Source organism: Mus musculus, chromosome 6 (genome assembly GCF_000001635.26).
Source record: "Mus musculus strain C57BL/6J chromosome 6, GRCm38.p6 C57BL/6J".
Lineage (NCBI taxonomy): Eukaryota > Metazoa > Chordata > Mammalia > Rodentia > Muridae > Mus > Mus musculus.
Window position 1 is genome coordinate 19,268,580 of NC_000072.6, and position 16,243 is coordinate 19,284,822.

Sequence of the window (16,243 nt, forward strand, 5' to 3'; positions counted from 1 at the left end):
CTTGCTGATATTATGAATTAGATTTGGAGATTATTTGTATTCTGGTAGACACTATATATATATATATATATATATATATATATATATATATATATATGACATCCTAATATGCACCATGAATTGAAAGTCTAATTTACTAAAACATCACTTATTTTTCATTAAAAGCATATCAAATGTTACGTACCTCCACTGTAAGTGAGTTACTGAATGAATGACCTAGGACATAAAAGGTCAGAAAAGAAAGCATTATTTAAAGTCATGAGACAGTATTTTTTTCCTACTTGAATTTTCCAACAATTACAGGTATCTTGATTTGGTTTAAGCACTTCTTCAATGGAAAAAAAATTCCCTGCTCCAGTTTAAAGTAAATAGATGTAGACAACATGTATAATATCTTTCTTATACATTTAGAGACCAGATATTATTAACTTAATATTATGCAGATTGTGGGGAAGGTAATAACTGCCCCTAAAACAACAACCATAAAGCCATGTTGTATATTAGCATCATGAGTAGATTGTTTAAAACACAAGACCAAAGCTGCTGATGAGTAGCAGAGAGGTAAGAAATTTCACTTCAAGTACAGCTCCTATCTATAGAAGTTAAATTGTTCCCTGATCATGTGATTGATTCTTTTCCACTTGGAAGGATTTTACAAGACCCATAGGGATGACTATAAGATTACTTCTCTTACTAAAATCAAAACACCAGGAATTAAGATCCTACCCACTGGCAAAATAAATAGTTTAATCGACTATATATCCATATCAGTGCGGCTGCTGTAAGCTGTCATTGATAACTGTGCTATTTAAAACTTTAATTTTAACACCACGCATGGTCATGCATTTCAAATCAGACAGCCAAGAAACCCGCATTCCTGTGTCATTAAACACAAATTTAATTCTGGAAAATATACGGGTGTCATTTTACTGTTCTGAAGTACTTTAGGTTGGGCATAATATTATTAGCTCTGGGATTCATAGTTTCTCATCTGCCTGGCATGTGCTGTAAGGTGGATAGTACATTCTAATGCTGCCATCACAGAATGATCTTATGCATGTTTATAAATCTCTGACAATATCATTGTTTCATTTGTACAATACTTATATTAAGACATAACATAGATTCATTCACTGTAAAGAAAAAAATTAAATAGGGTGGAAAATCCAGTTGCAAGATTCAGAAAAGTTTTTAATTTATGTGTCTTATCTTTGTATTGTACTATAATTACATAATTACATAATATTCTCATTCTCTTTCCTCCGTCTATATTCTCCCATGTGTTCCTCCTCAGCTTCTTCCAGCTTTTCCCTAAGTCAACCACATGGATCAGCAGCTTCTGTCCATTGGTTGGGTGCAAATAACTGTATCTGACTCTTTCAGCTGCTTGTCGGATCTTTCTGGATTATCACCTTTGACTGAAGACTTTCTGATAAAAAAAAAAGTAGGGTTTTAACCTACACATTCACAGAAATGCCAGAAATTTTTCTTATACAGGTAAACAACAGAGGGTTGGGTCAGATAACTGATTTCAAAATGGACCCCAATGGAGGAGTTAGAGGAAGGACTGAGGAAACTGAAGGGATTTTCAACCCCATAGGAAGAACAGCAATATCAATTAAACAGACCCCACCCCAGAGCTCCCAGGGACTACACCACCAACCAAAGAGTACACATGGAGGGACCCATGGCTCAAGCTGCATATGTAGCAGAGGATGGCCTTATCTGGTATCAAGGGAATGAGATGCCCTTGGTCATGTGGAGGCTTGGTGCCCCAGCATAAGGGAATGATAGGGTGGTGAGGTGGGAGTTGGTGAGTGTGGGGGGAGCACTGATATAGAAGCAGGGGGGGATGGGGGATATAAAGGGAGTTTGAAGAGAGGAAACTGGGAATGGGGGGTAATATTTGAAATGTAAATAAATAAAATAACCAATAAAAAGAAAGTAAAATCAAACAAACCAAAGACCCCAATATGACCCCCCCAAAAGAAAACCTTTAATAAAGGCAGTTTACCAAAAAAATTTTTTTTGTAATTTTCTAATCCACCAACCCTAACCAGTAGGCCACCAGAGTTGCATTTTAACAACTCTCTGAAGTCTCTCTTGAAAAGCAGCAAGGATTATTTCCAGGTTCTGGCTATTATAAATAAGGCTTCTATGAATATTGTGGAGCATGTGTCCTTGTTATATGTTGGAGCGTCTTTTGGCTGTATTCCCAGGAGTGGTATAGCTGGGTCCTCAGGTAGTACTATGTTCAATTTTCTGAGCAACTGCCAGACTGAATTCCACAGTAGTTGTACCAGCTTTCAATTTGACCAGCAATGGAGGAGTTTTCCTCTTTGTCCACATACTTGCCAGCATCTGCTGTCACCTGAGTTTTTGATCTTAGTTATTCTGACTGGTGTGAGGTAGAATCTAAGAGTTGTTTTGATATGCATTTCCCTGATGACTAAGGATGTTGGACACTTCTTTAGGTGCTTCTCCAGCCATTTGATATTTCTCAGTTGAGAATTCATTGTTTAGCTCTGTACCCCATTTTTTAAATTCTTTTTTAAAAAAATTTTTAATTAGGTATTTTCTTCATTTACATTTCAAATGCTATCCCAAAAGTCCCCCATACACTGCCCCCCCACTCCCCTACCCACCCACTCCCACTTCTTGGCCCTGGTGTTCCCATGTACTGAAGCATATAAAGTTTGGAAGACCAAAGGGCCTCTCTTCCCAATGATGGCCGACTAGGCCATCTTCTGCTACATATGCAGCTACAGACATGAGCTCTAGGAGTACAGGTTAGTCCATATTGTTGTTCCACCTATAGGTTTGCAGACCCCTTTAGCTCCTTGGGTACTTTCTCTAGCTCCTACATTGGGGGCCTTGTGTTCCATCCACTACCTGACTGTGAGCATCCACTTCTGTGTTTGCCAGGCACCAGCATAGCCTCACAAGAGACGGTTCTATCAGGGTCCTTTCTGCAAAATCTTGCTGGCATATGCAGTGGTGTCTGTGTTTGGAGGCTGATTATGGGATGGATCCCCAAGTGCGGCAGTCTCTAGATGGTCCATCCTTTTGTCTCAGCTCCAAACTTTGTCTCTGTAACTCCTTCCATGGGTGTTTTGTTCCCAATTCTAAGAAGGGGCAAAGTTTTCACACTTTTGTCTTCGTTCTTCTTGAGTTTCATGTGTTTTGCAAATTGTATCTTGGGTATTTTTAATAGGTTTATTTGATTCTCTGCAGCCAGCACCATATGTTGAAAATGCTGTCTTTTTTCCACTGAATGGTTTTATCTCTTTTGTCAAAGGTAAAGTGACCACAGGTATGTTGGTTCATTTCTGGTCTTCAATTTGATTCCACTGATCTTCCTGCTTGTCTCTGTACCAGTACCATGCAGTTTTTATCACTATTGCTCTGTAGTACAGCTTGAGGTCAGAGATGGTGAATGTAGCATTTACACAATGGAGTACTACTCAGCTATTAAAAAACAATACATTTATGAAATTCTTAGGAAAATGGATAGAAGTAGAAAATATCGTCCTGAGTGAGGTAACCGAAATCACAAAAAACCACACATGGTATGCACTAACAAAAGCTCCGGAATACCCAAGATACAATTCACAGATAACATGTAGCTCAGGAAGAAGCAAGATCAAAGTGTGGATCCTGTGGTCCTTCTTAAAAGGGGTAACAAAAATCTCACAGGAACAAATATGGAGACAAAGTGTGGAGCAGAGACTGAAGGAAAGGCCTTCCAGAAACTGCTCCATGTGGGGATCCATCCCATATACAGTTACCAAACCCATACTCTATAGCAGATACCAAGAAGTTCATTTTACAGGAGCTTGATATAGCTGTCTCCTGAGAGTCTATGCCAGAGTCTGACATATATAGAGTTGGATGCTTGCAGCCAACTATTGAACAGATCATGGGGTTCTCAATGGAAGAGTTAAGGTAAGGACTGAAGGAGGTGAAGGGATTTGCAACTTCATAGAAAGAACAACCATATCAACCAACCAGAGCTCCCAGGGTTTAAACCACCGACCAAGGAGTACACATGAAGGGACCCATGGCTCCAGTTATATAAGTAGCAGAGGGTGGCCTTGTCAGGCATCAATGGAAGAAGAGGCCCTTGATCTAGTGAAGGGTCAATGCTCCAGGGTAGGGGAATATGAGGTCAGGGACATGGGAGTGGGTAGGTTGGTGGGGGTACACCTTCATAGAATCAGGGGGATGTGGGATGGCATAGGGGTATTCTTGGGGGGATTGGGAAAGGGGATAACATTTGGAATGCAAATCCAATAATATAAGAAAAAAGAAAAGCAGGAATGTCATCCACATGACCATGTTCAATTTTGTTGTCCTTAACAAGGTATCTTCCAGTTGTTGTAGACTATGACCATCATTATCTATTAGCAGTTATTAATACAAATACAAAGGGATGAAATCCTACTTTTTGTGTAGAAACACAATTGGGGAAAAAACAAGAGTGTCTCACCAATGAATCAGTTTAGGATCACACAGACCAGGATCTGATTTGAATATTTTGAGTATGCCTTTCTGTTTGTTGAAGGTGTGAAAATGAACGATACTGAGAAATACACAGCCTTTAGTTAGATTTCAGAAGCAAAGATGAGAAGCATGAGGAGAGAAATGTGTACTCTTTCACTGTCAGCAATGCAGCTGAGCATGCTCTGTATCCAATGCTGCAATGAAGAGTTGGCTATTTAAATTTATTTGGCCTCTTCTTCAATAAGCTGACACTTACTTGAACCTCCCCGAGTGGGTCATTCGAAAATTCAGATGTCCCTCTCCACATTGCAGAGGCACACAGAAATGGAGAGCAAAATAATGTTTATTTTTAGACTAGAACTGGGCACATCTGTTCCAGTTAGACTTTCTGCAAGAAAATAAAATGAACTGTATATAAAGGGACAGGCAGGATGTAACTGTTATGCCCAGAAAATTTATATCTGGCTCAGAGCCTGTAACAATCACCTTACAGATACTAGAAAATGACTTTTCAAGTTGAATCAGCCAAAATGTCAGAATCTTAAGTCACTAAGGGGAAGAAATTAAGGGAATAAATACAACTGCAGGAATGTGAATATTCCATTGAAGAGAGGCAGAAACTGGTTCAAATCTTTTTCTTGATGGATCCCTTTCCAACCTCACTAAATAAACTGACATTGGGTGACATGCATTTCACAGACCAGCAATGACACATACACATTCACAAACCCAGTCAAACTTGCAAGCCAAGTGCCTGCTGTGTGCAGGGATCAAATTTACTGAAAAGAAGTAAGAAAGACTTGCACTTGAACATCACATATGTCTTCAAAACTTACTTAGAGAAAATAATCATATTTTTTTCATATTGATTTATTTTTTAAGTACTGATTTCTCTGGCATTTGGAATCAGGAGGCAATTTTATTATATCAATTATTTAAGAATCTGGCATGTGCTGTAGCGTATAGAGATACCTAATTATCTAACAATGGAATTGTTTAGAGATATTGTTGCCAGATGGTGACAACAAATGTTATTGATATCTAAAGATCTCGATAGCACAGAACTTCCTTTACATTGAAGTAGATGTTAAATATCACCTCCATCTTCAACAGTTCTTAGTGACATGAAACATATGTGGTGCTAGACATACACACAGACAAAAAAACAATACAAAACAAAACAAACAGACCGACCGTATGAAATAGAAATAAATAAGCCTTCTAAGAAACAACAATTCTCAAAGACCAAAATAACTTTCATTAAGCAATCTTAACTCCACTAAAATTTGAGAGCACAGAAAACTTCTAAATGGATAAACATGTATCATTCAGTTGACTTCACAGAGAACATTTGAGTTTCTTTCTCATCAAATATGAGCAGCTAAATTTGCCAATTTAGAACAAACTAAAAAGTAACGCTAAAAACTTTCTAAAAGCAGATTTTGGAAACAACTTAAACTCCGACAACTAAGAATAGATATATAGAAAATTGGTAACTGAAATAACTAAAAAATGATAGACTTTCGATCCAGGCTTGGTTTTACCTGCCTTTTGTCTCAGAAGTTGGAGACAGGCACAGTTGGATTTCTGTTACTTTGAGGCTATCCTGGCCTAAATAGTGAGTTCTAGGCCAGTCAAACCTATATAGGAAGATTTCATCTTTAAAGTAGAATAGTATAAATAGTTTCTGACACATCATTGTTCTCAATTAATATCTCATAAATCATTTAGATAATTGAAGCAGAAAGTAAAGTATTGAAATGGTCAAACTAGAGAGTTTTTTTTTATTAATGTAGTTACCTATACATTAAAAAGGCAGTTTTTAATTGAATTGCTATATGTCAATTACTGTAGCAGGGAACAAACAAACAAACAAACAAACAAAAAAACATTGATAGTGCAATTACCCCTAGTAGACTTTATTCATTTCAAAAGAATATAGTAACAGAGTAAGAAATTACAATGGGTCCTCACTGCCCATGTAAGATGGTTAGTCATAGTTGTCAATCTGATGGCATCTGGTAGTAACCATGGTTGGTCTACCTGGACCACTGCCTATGTACCTGTCTAAGAAATCCTCCTACTTTCAGTTCAATTTCTTTAGAGAAACCCGACTAATACACTGTGCAAATCAGAATTCCAGTGTTTTAGTTGGTTGTCTCAAAAGTATATTCTGAAGGTAGAAAATGACTCCTGGACATTGGCTACAATATTACCTCTTGAACATTTCCTCTTTTGATATGTTTCTCTTACTTCCCAACAAACTGTTACTCACATGCAATATACACAAAATGATCTCAGTGCATGGCTCTGGGTCAGGTAGGTGCAGAATGCCCCTTCATTTACTTTCTGGAATGTAAGTGAGATGGACAACTAGGTACATGTTAAGCATGTGTTCTTCCTTTGTGACACAGTGGTTGTTCAAGACTGGGAATTTCATAAGGATTACTTATATAACAAATGCACACTATTATCTTACCTAGAAATGTATTTCTCAAAAAAAATTACATTGGCAGAGCCAGGAGCTTAGTATAACCATTTTAAATGTTTAAACAAAGTTGGTAAAATGAATAAAATTGCTCAAAATTACAATTTGCAGATTCTTGAAATTTATCAACAGTTCACAAAAAATTAAAATGCATTTACCGTTAAAGGAATACTGAGTCTGAAGTACAGCCAACCAATCAACAACAACAGAAAAAAAACAAAAAACAAAAAAACAAAAACACCAATGGAATAGAAACCTATTTAATTTTCTCTGAGACCTCTTTCACAAATTCATAGCTCATTTTCTTCAGAGTAGTAATTTATATTAATTGGTAAGACAACATGACATTTTTAACATGCAAAAACTGTGAAATTAATATAAAGATTAAACACATGCAACAGACAGTATAATTTCAGTTACATTTCTAAGAGGAAATGTTATCTTTATTTTCAAATTAATGAAAACACAAAGATTCAATGTAGTTTTTTAAAAAATTACTTCAAGATTTTATCGAAAGGACCCAGATATAGCTGTCTCTTGTGAGACTATGCCGGGACCTAGCAAACACAGAAGTGGATGCTCACAGTCAGCTATTGGATGGATCACAGGGCCCCCAATGGAGGAGCTAGAGAAAATATCCAAGGAGCTAAAGGGATCTGCAACCATATAGGTGGAACAACATTATGAACTAACCAGTACCCCGGAGCTCTTGACTCTAGCTGCATATGTATCAAAAGATGGCCTAAGTCGGCCATCACTGGAAAGAGAGGCCCATTGGACACGCAAACTATGCCCCAGTACAGGGGAATGTCAGGGCCAAAAAAAAAAAAAAAATGGGAATGAGTGGGTAGGGAAGTGGGGGGGAGGGTATGGGGGACTTTTGGGATAGCATTGGAAATGTAATTGAGGAAAATATGTAAAAAAAAAATTACTTCAAGTCCACACTAATCAAGACATTATGATACTCTCAAGAATGTACATATTGACTAGAAAGGAGCGTTCAAGAATTGCCTACTGCTTCTGTAGTGAGATGCTTTTGATAAAGGATGAAAAGATATCTCCAAACAGATTGAATAATCTTTTCAACAAATAGTCTTTCAAGAACTGGATACATATTTGCAAAAGAATGAACTTGTGTTCCATCTTATGCTTCATGTAGGAATAACGCTGGGGATCAAGTGGATGGCATGGTTAACTAAAGTCTTGCTGCACAAGCAGACCTGAGCCCTATGTAATTGTGTACACTTGTAACCCTGGTCCTGGGAGGACGAAGATATGCCTGGCTAGCCTGGCCTATTCAGTGAATTGCAGGACAAGGAAGAGATTTTGTCTCAAAACACAAGATGGTTGGTGACTGAAGATAGTATATGAGGTTGATTCATATCAGTTCAAACATAAAGACACACACTTAGACAATGTCCTGTGCATTACGTTTTACAACATAATATTTTTATTGATTATTTGAGAATGTCATATTATGCACACCAATCACAAATATTTCCCAGTTGGAAATGATCTGAACTTGTAAATTAATTGATAGACAAAATTTGGCTACCATATAGTGGAATGGTATACTCTATAGAATTTACAAGAATAATGAACTACTAATGGGTGATACAATGCAAATAAAAGTTTAAAACATTATGCTAAATGGAATAAATCAATGTAATAAGTTTTATATGTTATGATTCTGTGTATGTTAAACATTAAGGAAAAACAAACCTATATGCTGAGATTCATGATGGCATTGGGCATTAGGACAGCAACTGTAAAGAAAAAGCGAAACATTGTTTACATGAGGTTAATAAGCTATAATTGGGCTATGCTGCTGATGACACAATCTTAAAAATATAAAATTATACAATGAAAATGGCTGACATTTTATAGCCTGTAATTCATTTCTCCTAAAGAAGTTGGAAAAGACCTTGCCCTGATTTTTTTAATACTTATTTTTTCTTTCACAGAGTTGATGATGCACACAAATTGGATGGGTATTTTGGGTGGGTATTCTTTTAACAACAGGCTTCAGCAACACTGTTGTTTGTTTCTACATGAGAGTTCCTGCCACAACTTGCTGGATGTCTCTGCTTATCAAAATGGTTATCATGGGTAAGGCTCTATCTGTCATCTATCATCTGTTACCTGTCTGTTTATCATCTATCTATCTATCTATCTATCTATCTATCTATCTATCTATCTATCTATCTATCTATCTGTCTGTCTGTCTGTCATCTAATCTATCTATCTATCATCTATTTATCTTTTGGAAAAATTAAGAGTTTTTCTATTAGTCTGTGCATTTTTCTGCTTTTATCTGGACCCAGAGCAGTAAGCAGAAGGATGAGTTTTAGCCTCATCCAAGTTCAAATCCAATATGCAAAGGTAAATTGCATCTTTCAGGAGATTTATTTTTCTCTCTCATGAACACAGGAATTTAAGTGAGCAATTGTGTTCAAATAAGCAGAGAAAAATTGCTGTGGGCCTTCCCAGAAAGTTGTGGAGTAGGCTTGTGGAGTATACCATGGCACATTGAGAAGAAAGCTGGAGTTTTCAGCCAGTAACTAGGGGAAAGGACCAGTTGGCACAAATGAGAGGCATGCATCTACAATGAAGTTTCACTTTAGCTTTCTCTTAAAGAGATTTTCAACAAACATTTCTTACAATGAAATGCATTTGTTACCCTGAGACTTTTAATATGGCTATACTAAGTATAGTACAAGAGTCGTGGTAAGTAAAACAAAAAAGGTTAGACTCAAGACATATACAAGTATAAAACACCTCGTGTACCTTCCTAAGTAATGCAGACTCAATTCTTTAATATAAGGCTTTCATTTTATTTTAAACAAATAGAAAATAGGTTTGCATTTTGTAAAATAATAACTTTCAAGTGTTCTATTAAAAGGTGACAATCATAATGTCTTAGTTTGTTTACTTGTTATAATAGTAAAAACCAGACAAAACCACCTTAGAGGAGAAAGGGTTTATCCTGCCTGACAGTTCCGGTTTCAATAGTACATCATGGCAGTGAAGAAAGTAGAGAAGTAACTTGAAACAGCTGGGTACACTGCACTTACAATTAAAAGCAGGAAGAGATGTTCCTACTACATGGCTCCCCCAGTGCCCATCTTCAACTTACACAGTGCAGAATCGCCTGCTCAGAATTTTTTTTTTCACAATTAAGACGGAGCTCTTCATATCAGTTAGTGTAAGCAAGCTTCTCCCCACAACCGCACCACAGAATCTCTTTTTCCTTCCTTGTGGTTCTGAACATTTAGACAGTGTCATAAGGGCAGGGAAGTTGAAAGGTAACTCATTTTTGTGACCTTATCTGATGTTGCCATAGATTTCCACTGACTTAATTATGAACCACATCACTATATGACTTCATAATGAAACCAGAGAAGAAGGATGATTCACTGTAAATATCCAAACTAGGAAAATATTTAGAGAATATAACTCTTGTGCAGTATGAATCTCAAAGTAAGGTGAGGTGTATTTGAATATTTCTTCCCATTCTCATTCTCTCTCTCTCTCTCTCTCTCTCTCTCTCTCTCTCTCTCTCTCTCTCTCTCTCTCTCTCTCTCTCTCTCTCTCTGCCACATACACATTTTTCTCTAAGCTTGTCCAAAATTTAGCAAATGCATGGCAAAGAGAGAGCTTTCCACTAAAAAAAAAAAAAGAGTGAAAAATCATCATATATGCAAAACATGAAATTTATTTTAAACTAGTTATGTAAGATGCCTTTTGGTTTATGATGTGACTGCTTTCTCTCCGTGTACCTTGGGCTAGTCATAAACCTCTGTTTACTGAAGTAGAAACCCAAGTATCAATTACAGGATTATGTGCAGTACTACAATATTGCGCACATTACATGAATTGATCCACATAGGTGGCACATGCTCACAAAATTTAAGAATAGCATCATGGTACAATGTGTAAGATGCAAAAGTTGAACTAACAGTCATATTCTATAGAGAAATTTGATTTGTTCATGTAGTTCAACAAATTTCTTTAAAATTAGAAAGTTTTTCACGGAAATAAAGTGCTCTGGACCACAGACTTCAGTTTAAAACCAGATACACTGAATCTGAAAGAAAAGAAAGTGTGGAATAGCTTTGAACTCTTTAGCACAGAGACTCTCTGAACAGAACATTGTTAGCATAGACACAGTTTATACATGGGACCTCCTGAAACTGAAAAGCTTATACAAAGCAAAGAATAACATCATTTGGACAAAGCAAAAGCCTAAAAATTAAAAAAAAAACATTTTTTTACCAACTACACATGCAATAGATGATGCCCAAATGTGTAAAGAATCCAAGTAACTAGATATAAAGAAAATAAATAGCCCAGTTAAAAATAGGGTACAAATCTAAACAGAAAATTTAAAAATAGAAAAATTCAAATGCCTAAGAAACTCTAAAAGAATTTTTCAATATCTTTAGTTATCAGAGAATACAAATCAAAATTATTTTGAGATTTCATCTTATATCACTTAGAATGGCTAATATATATATAAAATGATAGTTATTTCTGGGGAAGAGGCACAGTAAAGGGAACACTCACCCATTGTTGTTGGTGGTAAAAATTTGTACACCTACTCTGCAAATCACTGTGATGTTTCATTGGGAAGACGGGAATCAATTACCTCAAGATCCAGTAATACTACCATTGGCTATATACCCAAAGGTGGCTTTATCCTACTACTTGTTTCACCACATTCATTGCTGCTTTATTCATAATATCCAGAAATTGGAAACAACCCAGATGTTCCTTGAAAGAATAATGGATAAAGAAAATGTGGCACATTTACTTATTAGAATATTATTAAAACACTGAGATTTGCAGGTAAAGAGAGAGGTCTAGAAAAAAAAATCATCCTGAGTGAGGCATCCCAGACTAAGGATATATTAGCAGTGCCTTGCTAAGGATAACCAGAGAACCTTTCTGCCTGCAGCACATTGGAGCAATCACAGAGATCCACAGCCAGACATTATTAAAAAGAGTAAGAGATCTAGATCACAGAGTCCTAAATTGGATTAGTCTGCCAAATTCCTTCTTTTAAGGCTCAAGGAAGACTATAGAAGAGGAAGCAGAAAAAATATAAGATTCACAGGCTATGAAGGACACGCAAAAACAACGCCTTTAAATCAACTTTATCAAAGCTTGGATGAACTCAGAGATTGCATAGGTCAGCACGCATAGGGCCTGCATGGATGTGTGTCAGGTCCTTTGTGTATCTATTATGGCTTCAAGCTTAGTGTTTGTTTTGATGGGGTTCAGAAGTGTGTAAATAAGTGGTTCTCTGTTTTTCTTTCTTTTTTTCCCTTTCTTTTGTGTGTGTGTGTGTGTGTGTGTGTGTGTGTGTGTGTGTGTGCCTTTTCTTGGGCTCTTTACCTTCTCATTGCTTGTTTTACCCAATTCTGTTGTGTTAGCTTTTGGTTTTTTTTTTTTTCTTATTTTATTTTATTAATATTCCTTAGAAGCTTGTTTGTTGTCTAATGAGACAAAGGGGTGGAAGAGAAAGGAAAGAGATAGGGGAAGGAGTAAAGGAGCAAGGTCAAATGGGAAAAGCGAGAGAGAAAGAGAGAGAGAGAGAGGAGAGAGAGAGAGGGAGAGAGGGCAAGAGGGAGATAGAAAGACAGGGAGTCAGGGAGACAGGGAAAGAGGAAGAGGGCAAGGGAGAAGGAGAGGAAATAGGGAGAAAGAGAAGGAGAAGAAAGAAGAGAGGGAAACAGAGAGGCTGCAGGTGTGATGGGAAGTAGAGGAATTCTGAAAGTAAAGGAGAGGAAACTTAATGAGGATATATTTTGTGAGGAAAATATCTGTTTTCTTTGTTTATAAGATATTTTTTTTCATTTACATTTCAAGTGTTGTCCCCTTTCCTGGTTTGCCCTCTGAAAACCCCCTATGCTCTCCCCCTTCTCTCTGCTCACCAAAGCCACCCATCCCCACTTCCTGGCCCTGGTATTCCCCTGGCATACAGCCTTCACAGGACCAAGGGCCTCTCATCCCATTGATGACCAATTAAGCCTTCCTTTGCTACAAATGCAGCTGGAGCCATGAGTCCTACCATGTGTGCTCTTTGGTTGGTGGTTTAGTCCCCGGGAGCTCTGGGGGTACTGGTTAGTTCTTTCTCCTATTGTGCTGCAAACCCCTTCTGCGCCTTGGGTACTTTCTCTAGCTCCTTCATTGGGGATCCTGTGCTCAGTCCAATGGTTAGCTGTGAGCATCCACTTCTGTATTTGCCAGGCACTGGCAGAGCCTCACAGGAGACAGCTATATTGTTGGTATCAACAATAGTGTCTAGGTTTGGTGATTGTATATGGGATGGATTCCCAGGTGGGGCAGTCTTTGGATGGTCATTCCTTCAGTCTCTGCTTCATACTTTGTCTCTGCCACTACTTCCATGGGTATTTTGTTCCCCTTTCTAAGAAGGATCAAAGTATCCATACTTTGGTCTCCATTTTCTTGAGTTTCATGTGGTTTGTGAATTGTATCTTGGGTATTCCAAGCTTCTGGGCTAATATCCACTTATCAGTAAGTGCATAGCATGTATGTTCTTTTGTTATCTCACTCTAGATGATATCCTCCAGTTCCATCCATTTGCCTAAGAATTTCATAAATTCATTCTTTTTAATAGCTGAGTAGTACTCCATTGTGTAAATGTACCACATTATCTGTATCCATTCCTCTGTTGAGGAACATCTGTGTTTTTTCCAGCTCCTGGCTGTTATAAATAGGGCTTCTATAAACATAATGGACCATGTGTGCATGTGTTTTCAATAGAAGAATAAAAATAAGTGAAGTGCTCACAATGTAAGGTATTCCGTATGTGAGGTCAGATTATTTTCCTCTAATGGGAATTTCAAGTGTGTGTTGAAATGGGTAGTCTTCAAATTTTCTGAGGAACCTGGACTGTGAATGTAGTATCCTGGTAGGTATTTTAGTTACTTTAATTATAGTAAAAATCATAATGACTGTGGTTCTCAACTTCAGAATAGGCAATTTTGATATAACTATTATTTTTATTTCAGCTTTCTTTTGTATATTTCAACCTATTGCCAATTGAAATCTTACTTTGTGTGCTGTGTGCAGGGATATGTGTGTATGTATATAAAATGTATGTATATATATATGTATATATACATATATATGCATCAGAAATGTTCTAGTCTGTGGTATTTATCTTCATTTTGTTTGAAGTTCAAAGCAACACTAGCATCTAGGTCTGGCTTGTGAGCAAATGAATTTGGTTTTGCTTCTAGCAAAGAAGTCCTGAAACAGAGCCCTGCACAACAAGACTGCACTGTCTGCATTGTATTTTCTTTTTATTGACTATTTCATTATGTATGAGGACATGTTCCACCTTTGTTAACCAGTCTGCTTACTCTTGCTAAATATCTCTTTCTTAAAGGGCTTTTGGAATTGAAAACAACCTGAAGCTCTGCTGAGATTTGTGACTGTCATCCTTCTGGCTAGAATTGCTCAAAGCTTGTGTAACAGTAGCAAGGATACATCCGTAATAGCTGTCAGCAGAATGGTCATTAAGCGCAGTCTGCCGTCAAGATTTCTGTGCCAGATGGCACCTCAGGAACACTAGACAGAGCATTTGAAGCTGCCAAGATTTGTGCTGTGCCCTTTTAACTTAGTGCTGGTGGAAAGATAAAGCAAGCTCCCTCGAAACTCAACTCCAAGCAGTAGCTTTCCAGCCCTGTGCTCTTTGTAGATACACAAAGACAAGTCAACCTTTATATTTAGTAATATATATATATATATATATATATATTTCTCCTAATATTATACCATATGCAACATTAACTAATTTTCTAAAACATAGTTCTTGCAGTACTATAATGAGAGGTTGGATTTTTTTCAATTTTTTGTGACATATTTAGAAGATACTTTTACCAACATTTCTGACTCAAACATTTTTGTTTTAAACTTTTCTTTTCTTTTTTTTTTTCTGTATGTGAAAGTTTTGATTGGCATGGTTTTGCAGCCTAACCTTCTATCAGTATACTGTTAGTTACCTTAGGAGCCCTTATTATACATCTAATTGTTGTGTTTTATATTTCCTATATTAGATATTAAAACTAGAGTCCTTTTTAGAATATTATTCTTGAATTAGAATATAAGTTTCCTTATGTCTGCTACTGTAGCATTTTTATTTAGTATCGTCTTGTAGCACATTATGAACATAACCAGGGGATAAAATATTTTGCAAATATTAATTTTAATTTTATCTATTGTGAATTCCTTCCAATATATTTCACTCTACTTTATCCTTAAGACAACAGCCTGTTGAGAGGTAGGATTACAAATATCATGATAATCATGCTTGCTAATTTTGTGATTTTGAAAATAAATCTCAAAACATTTCTCACTGATTAATACTTATTTTACAACACACATTCACATTGTAGTATCTTGGAAAATTAATTTTAAGTCTAATTATATCAATTTAATATTTCAATATTAGAATGTATTTGAACTTACAACAGTGAATATATTATAAACATCACCTTGAAGAAATTAACATAATTACAGTCAAATAATGGATACTTATAAAATCTTGTTTTCTTTATGGAAAAGCTGCCTCAAGCATTAGTTAGGTATCACTTTATGTTAAAATGCATAGAATTTTCTGTGTGGTATCTAAAAACCGTGTGGAATATAAACTGATGTGAAAATAAATTCCTGGAAGAATTATAATGTTATATGACTGTGTAGATAGATAAGAAATTGAATCTGCAATGCAGAATAGGATATCAACTGCACTATTTGGCTGACCTAATTTCATCTTAAGAGTAATATGAGTTTTGGAGGGGATATTTGCAGAAGGGTAGATGATTATGCAGCCAGACTTCCATGAGTCATTCACCTTGTTCTTCCAAGCTCTTATTTTAAGTGTTTCAAAGAGACTAGAGAAAACTGATGCAGACCTGCCTTGAGAGTGAGACCTATGTGTTAAGGGTATTGTGGCACCACTAGGTTCACACAAGATGGGGTACAAACAAAGCAAACTCTGTGAAACACACATCTTTATGTGAACTAACCTTGCCCTTATCATGAATCCTGCTGGTAACTCTGTGCACCTCAAGGAAGAATGGACTGCTCTGATACAGTCTTGCGTGTAGGACAGATGGACACTGGTTTGTTGGAACATGGAGCTCCTCTGACTGGAAGCTGGGGATGAGGCCCCCTAGAGATGGGTTATATTAAGGAAAACATGGGTAAGTACTTTCTGAT

At 36.7% G+C, this 16,243-nt stretch overlaps 1 long non-coding RNA gene across 1 annotated transcript in view; it reads right to left on the bottom strand.

The window, feature by feature from the left end:
- 4930524B17Rik (RIKEN cDNA 4930524B17 gene) overlaps nt 1-10,264 on the bottom strand; it is a 30,945-nt gene extending 20,681 nt beyond the window's left edge. Inside the window, exons 1-4 of the long non-coding RNA NR_126084.1 lie at nt 10,128-10,264; nt 8,714-8,757; nt 1,240-1,429; nt 185-216 (exon numbers count right to left, since the gene is read on the bottom strand). This is a non-coding gene — a long non-coding RNA (RIKEN cDNA 4930524B17 gene). The remainder of the gene's footprint in view (nt 1-184; nt 217-1,239; nt 1,430-8,713; nt 8,758-10,127) is intronic.
- Nucleotides 10,265-16,243: the final 5,979 nt, after the last annotated feature.